This window comes from Muntiacus reevesi, chromosome 5 (assembly GCF_963930625.1).
Source record: "Muntiacus reevesi chromosome 5, mMunRee1.1, whole genome shotgun sequence".
NCBI lineage: Eukaryota > Metazoa > Chordata > Mammalia > Artiodactyla > Cervidae > Muntiacus > Muntiacus reevesi.
The window spans coordinates 117,923,462-117,931,062 of record NC_089253.1 but is presented as its reverse complement, the minus strand read 5'-3'; positions in this window follow the sequence as shown (position 1 = coordinate 117,931,062).

The following is a 7,601-nucleotide window of genomic DNA, read 5'->3' as shown; positions in this document are numbered from 1 at the left end:
CCTGAGCAGGTCTTAACCTTAGCAGGGCATTCACCACTAGTACTAGGGATGGCTCTGGGAAGAACCCTAATAGGGATGTAGAGACAAGCCGAGAAACTTGGGGTCTCCTCCTGCACCTCCGCTTCTCAGGAAGCTGCTCCGCTGCTCTCAGGGTTCTGGGTCCCTTACACGCTCCCCTGCTCTGCCTTCCCCTCCTTGCTCCCCTCACACATTGTTCCACGGTTGTTGGAAATGGGACTCCCCCAGGGCCCCTCAGAATCCTCCAACTCCTACCCTCAGGCCCTCTCATTAGATCTAATTTTTTTTTTTCTTTGTCAAGCTTTGTGTTTAGTTAGAACCACATTCTAGCAGAGAGTAGTTCACCAAGCCAGACCCCAGAGGGCCCGAGGAGGAGGACCTGGGGCTCTCCTCTCAGCCTGGGGACGGCTGGGTCCTTTCCCACTCCACACAACGGCCAGCCGAAAGACGCCCGGTACAGGCACGGAGAAATCCACCTGCGGTAAAACATGCCTACTCAGAACGGAGAATCCTTCTCCCTCTCTCATCCTTCCTCTCACCACCCAGAACATCTCCGTTTCTCACTCCCGCTTGCAGCTGAGGCAAGGCCAGTGTGTGTCCCCAAGGTAACACAGTGTGGTTCCTTCTCTAACTAAAGTGGGGAGTTGTTTGTCCATGGGGGAATTTAATGCTCTCCTGCCAGGGGTGCCACAGATAGTTCCTTCTGCTTTAAACTACCACAGAGTCAATGAGACATGTGGGCTCTATTATTGTCGTTCTGCCAAAATGGCTGAAAGGACGGCACTGATGATGGTCAACGGTTACTCAGTATTTATTCCACCTTTCCAAGTATGACTTCCTGGATTACAGGGGCTGATAAAACCAAACTCTCCGTTTCTCAAACTGCCCTGAAGCTGGGATTCTGGATGAGGATTTGGTTCTGCCAATCTGATGCACTTGATGCAAGTAGGCAAAGGCCCTCTTCTGGCAGCTTTGGCTGTTGAGCATCTACCTGAGAAATCTGCCTGAGAACCAGGCCTTCCAGCTCATCCGACCTCATGGTCTTGCCCAGAGTAATCCCGGAACGTGCAGTGAGTGTGGCTGTGTAGACACCACGGGTTCCGCAGCAGCGCCCGAGCGTTTTGTCACTAGTCTAGTAGGTGTCAAGAGGCAGCAGCCGTGCTGGTGGTGACAGATTTCTGGTCCCTGCATCCAGCTACAGCCATGGCCATGTGGGTGTTTTAATGCATCAGCTTCAGAATCAACCACCTGGATGTCATCTCCTCTGCTGAGGCAGTTCTGGGGTGCTGTTTTGGAAACTATTCCAGAGACATCATCTAGGGCCTCTTGCTTCAGCCCCTTCAACAATTTTTTGAGCACCTAACTCCCAACAGAGGATGACGGAGGATGAGATGTTTGGATGGCATCACTAACTCATGGGACATGAGTTTGAGTAAGCTCCGGGAGTTGGTGATGGACAGGGAAGCCTGGAGTGCAGCAGTCCATGGGGTCGCACAGTCAGATACGACTGAGCGACTGAACTGAACTCCCAACAGTAAATCCTATTTCTGTTTAAATAGTTATAATGGTTTCTGTTTCTGATATAGCTGAACTCTTTTGAAGTAGGAAGCTTTGAAAGAAAAGAGAATTGAGAACTATGGGGAAAAAAAGTTTTAGATTTGCCTGTGGAATAGGGGAAGTCATAATACTCTTCTTGCTGAAATGCCCATAAAAAAAACTAGAAAGGTATTTCTTTATGCCAATATTTATTCCAATTTGGAAAAAGGATTTTGATTTCAAGCTTGCCCAAGGAAAGTTTAATTCATTCATTCAACAAACACTTATTTTATGCCAACTCTAGATCAGGCCATGGAGTCAAATGAAGAATAAACTATGATCTTCACCCTCCAAGTACTTGGGGAAAACATCCAAAGTTAGAAAGAAAAAAAAAAAAGAGGTAACTTGGAAAGAGGATTCTAATCAAAGTTTGGGAATAAGACCAAGCTTAAATTGTGATTGATGACTGCTAAAATTAACTGGTTCTGTATAGGTATTTCCCTGAAATCCTTTTTGGAACTGACATGAGTCAGTAGATAGATGTCCTTGCCTATGTTTTTTTTTTTAATTGAAAAGCTTGCTTCCTGGGAATTTTATGTAAATAATTCAAATTCACAGAAAAGAATTATAAATTTCATTTTTTCAAAGTATCTAGAATTTTTATCATTCCAAGCTAGACCTTAGGTATAACACACACACTGTAGTTTGGAATGTGATACCAAAGTATGTACCACCAGCTGGGTGCACAGCATTCCAATTCTGGGTAAAGCAGAGCATCCTGAGAGCTATATTTGTAAAACTCAAGTTTTAAAGGGACAGCCATAAAGGGCTACTGGTTACTGTTGCATCTACATAGCCAAACATTTTTTTTGTAATATTGACCAATTAAACCAACTAGTTTATAGCAAGTTCCCACTAGCTATCCATTTTACATATGGTAGTATATATATGTCAATCCTAATCTCCCAATTCATCCCACCCTCCCTTCCCCGAGCTGCATCCACAGCTCTGTTCTCTACACCTGCGTCTCTACTCCTGCCCTCGAAATAGGCTCATCTGTACCATGGGTGGGATGCGGGTAGGTGGGAGGGAGGCCCACGAGGGAGGGTGTATATGTGTACATATAGCTCATTCACTTCTCTGTACAGCAGAAACACAGCATTGTAAAGGAATTATACTCCAATGGGGGAAAAGAAAAGCCAATTGCTTATTGTAACATGAACAAAACAAACCCCTTCATTTTCTTCCCCAAACTTTTCCCTTCCACACAGTAGGGACCTTAGCCATTCTGTTCAGGGCTACATCCCTAGCAACTAAATAGACGTGTGTGTGTGTTAGTCGCTCAGTCATGTCCAACTCTTTGCGACCCCATGGATTGGGGCCCACCAGGCTGCTCCGTCCATGGGATTTTCCAGGTCAGCATACTGGAGTGGGTTGCTATTTTCTTCTCCAGGGGATCTTCCTGACCCAGGGATTGAACCAAGGACTCCTGCATGGCAGACAGACTCTTTACCATATGAGCCAATAGACATAGCTGGGCTCAATAAATACTTTTAAAATATTGAATAAATGTTTTAAAAAGATCGTCCTGCCTCCTGAGTGAAGAAGGCAAGGCTGTGAGGAGAAAGATGGGAAGCAAGGTGGCTATTTCATGGGCTCCAGGTGCAGATGGTGGTGACTTGGGTTAGGGCTGCTGATGGAGATGATAATAAGCAGTCTGATTGGGGATCTTTTTAGAATGTAAACCTGTCAGGACTTGCTGATGGACTGGCTGTGGAGTGTGGGAAAAGAAAGGAGTCAAGGATGACTCTGAGATCCACGGGCCGGAGCAGCTGTATGAATCATAGATTCACTGGTGGGAACTGCAGGCCTAGGCAGGTGTGCGCGCAGCCTGTTCAAGGAAGAACAAGGAGGCCAGTGAGTGAGCTAAGGGGAAGGTGGTGAGCTGAGGTCAGAGAATGGCTAGAAGCAGATCCCAGGAAGCTTGTCGGCCAAGGGAGACGCTGAGTGTTGTTCTAAGTGATGGCAAGGTCGTGGAGGTTTTTGCAGGTTGTTGTAACATGACCTGATTTGCATTTTAAAAGGATCACTCGGGCTGCAAGTGTAGAAAATCAACCATAGAAAACAAGAAACAGAAATCGGGAGACCAGCTCCAGGTTATGGTAGTGAGCCAGGTGGGAGAGGGTGGGAGTTGGACCAGGCTGGCAGCTTTGCGGGGGATGAGACAAACTAGACTAGGTGTCCCCTGTGATGAAAACTTGCTTCTCAAGCACAAGAAACTCACTGTCTCATCTGGGTCCAGACTGTGCTTCGCTCTCTCATTTCATGCAGGTCTCTGCCCAAATACTACCTCCTCGGAGGTATTCTCTCAATCCTTTTTTTTTTTTAATCGAAATATAGTTGCTTTACAATGTTGTGTTAATTTCTACTGTACAGAAAAGGGATTCCGATATGCATATTCTTTTCCACATTATTTTCCCTTATGGTAGGATATAGTTGAACATACATAGTTGCCTTGACTGTGGTTTCCTGAGCTGTACAGAGGGGCCTCATTGTTTATCCATCTATGTTTTGACGCCTTCTTGAATTTGGCGCCAGATACCCTCTTCTCTTGCACTCCCTTTCCCTGCTTCTTGGTTTGTTTGTTTGTTTCTGTCTCTTTTGCCTACGCCATGTGGCTGGTGGGATCTTAGTTCTGTGACCAGATAATGAACCTGGACCCTTGGCAGTGTTAAGTGAGGAGTCCCGACTGCTGAACTGCCAGGGAATTCCCTTCCTGCTTCATTTTTATTCACCCCTTGTTCTTATTACATTTCTTTGTTTTTATTATCTGTCTTCCCCCACTAGAAGGTAAGTTCCATGAGGGCAGGTTCTTGGTTTTTGCCTTTAGGACAGTGGCTATAAATAGACTCTCCACAGTTCAATTCAGTTCAGTCGCTCAGTCGTGTTCAACTCTTTTCGACCCCATGGACTGCAGCACGCCAGGCCTCCCTGTCCATCGCCAACTCCTACCCGGAGTTTACTCAAACTCATGTCCATTGAGTCGGTGATGCCATCCAGCCATCTCATCGGTCGTCCCCTTCTCCTGCCTTCAATCTTTCCCAGCATCAGGGTCTTTTCAAATGAGTCAGCTCTTTGCATCAGGTGGCCAAAGTATTGGAGTTTCAGCTTTAGCATCAGACCTTCCAATAAATATTCAGGACTGATTTCCTTTAAGATGGACTGGTTGGATCTCCCAGTAGCTATAAACAGACCCTCCACAGGCCTTTGATAAACAAAATGAAGCACTCGTGTAGGAGTTGGGAGGGTTTTCTTTATATAAGAACAGGGTTTCATATACAAATGTGTAGTGGAAACATGCTTTAAGGGCTGGGGGAATATTCAAACCACCTTAGGGAAATTTCTATTTTAAATACCTGTTGACACACAGCTAACTTATAATGGGAGCACCAGTTGGTCCTTACATGGATGTGAGCAATTTCTTGCATCTCAACACAGGTTTAAATGAAAGGATTATTTATTTTAGGTAACTTATGACTGATTAATCATCTAAAAAATAGCACATATCCACAATACATATCTTTATATAAATGCATACGTCAAATGTGTACATGCTCTTTTATTTTTTTTTTAATGCTGTCTTACTTTTCATTTCCTTTTTGTCTGGTCAGCCCTAGCCCCATTTTCTACCCACCTTCCCTGGTGGCTCAGACGCTAAAGTGTCTGCTGCAATGCAGGAGACCTGGGTTCGATCCCTGGGTCAGGAAAATCCCCTGGAGGAGGAAATGGCAACCCACTCCAGTACTCTTGCCTGGAAAATCCCATGGACAAAGGAGCCTGGTAGGCTACAGTCCATGGGGTTGCAAAGAGTCGGACACAACTGAGTGACTTCACTTTCGCTTTCATAATGCCTTTAATATAGAGCATGCTTTTCCATGGTTTCTCTGGGCTCAGATATTTTACATAAAAAATATACATATACACATACTGAGGAGACGCTCTTCCTTGGTTCACAAATGTGGGATCATATATACACCTTTTCTCCCCACACCTTACTTTTCTCCCTCAGTGATATCTCATAGACATTCCTCTATGTAATCTGGCATAACTCTGATTTTTCATGTTCATTGGTTACATACGGTTGATATTTCATGGTGTGGATGTACAGTAATTCATTTAGCTATTCCCTTTTGGAAGGCATTCTCTGTGTTTTCTCTTTTCTGCTCCTTTGAACTGTGCTCCAACACCCATCCGTGAAATGTGCAGTTAGTTTCAGAGCCAGAGGTGAGTTGCCTATTCTCTCATTCAATCCCATAGCCTTTTTACAACTGAGCAGTGAAGATCAGAGAGGGAAAGGAACGTGCCCAGGATCACACAGCTCTTTAATATTTCACAAAAACTCGAATGACCATTATTTCACAGAATCCTCACAGGCAAAGGCAAGTATTATCATGTCAACCTTAAAGGTATAAAAACTGAAGCCAAAGAAAGAGACAATTTGCTTTGATTTCATGGTCAGTGAGGGCAAAAGCCAGGGCTGATAGCCAGGACTTTCGATTCCTGATTCCCAGTAGATTCTTCCACTTCCAGTGTTAGGGATGCTATTAACACAGACTGTCTGCTGGGTGGCTTTTGTTCATTTATTCGGGACTTTAACGGGGCACCCTGCCAGCATAAAAGTTTTGCTGAAAGAATGACACAGTTTGGATTCAGAACACACTTTCCTTACCTATTCAGGTTGAGGTCATGGTTGAAGTTGTTAAAAAACAGACTTTGGAATCAGACTGATTTCATTTTGAGTGCTGGCTTTGCCACTAACTTTCAGAAGATGAGTCAGCATCCCTAAAACCCAGTTTCCTCATCTGTAAACCAGGGATATGGTTGTACAGCTCCCACCTTATCAGACGTTGTTAGGATTAGATAACACAAGATGTGTGGGCAGATAGGACAGTGCCTGGCCATAATAAGCTCTCGATAAACATGAGCTATTATTTTGGATGTTTGGCGCCACCCAACTGACTGGTAGATATCTATCCTTCCTACCTGTTCTTTATCTGAAGTAGGAAAAGCCTTTCTCATCGCAGGCCCAGGATAGGATGTCTTTGATGGTTGCCCTCTGGTTTCTTCATAGGCAGAAGGTAAGAGAGAAAGACCAAGAAAGTTTTCCCTTTTTGCATTGTTCGGTGCCATAAAGTGGAGGGGAATCTGTCTCTTAAAAAGGAAAGTAGGAACATTCTGACCTTCCTGAGTGTGCCTGCCTGTGTGAGACACTGCGAGTGCAGACATTTTTTAGCAACAGAGCATTAACTGTCAATGGATGTGTTACAGCTACTTGAGTGCCTTCTCCTTTCCAGGAGAAAAGCCATTTTCAAGCCAGTTGCTTGCAATGCATCAAGTGATGAAATACAGATAACAAATTGTGCATTTGTTTGGCTTCATGCTTATTACACCCCCGCTTCTGGAAAGCATTGCACTTAGCCCCTTAATAATCCCTCTCCGGAGATCAATTACCAGGATTTATCTGGTTCCTCGAGCATAAAAGTGTTTTATTGTTTTTACTTTTGCTCCAAGCGAAGTGTGAGGGGGTAGGCCAAGTTTAAAGGGACTGTCCCAGGCAAGAGTGTGAAGCTGGGATGATCGGCCTTGCTTTCCTGTCTACTAAATCCTCCTCAACAGGAAAGTAGGGAACACTTGGAGGCATCTCCCCTGAGGAGGGACCAGGCCCAGATGTTCTCATCTCTGATTATTTGCTCATAGATCGTAGGCTTGCAGGTGCCTGGAAAGGTGGGTGCCACTTGAGGGGAGAAGCTGGAAAGTGGAGCTAAGTCACCATTTCAGACCAAATCATTTTTCCTCTAAAGTTTCGCTGTAATCCAAACCAGTTGAGCATTTGAGAAGAAGTAGGTACCATGAAAAGGGGTAATGGAATTAGCTTTCATGTTTTTCCAGGACTCTAAACCATATTTCCTGTCACAACTGTACATTATTAATACAAGGCATCTGTTAGCACAGAACTGCCCGAAAATGTGCACCCAAAACCTTACATC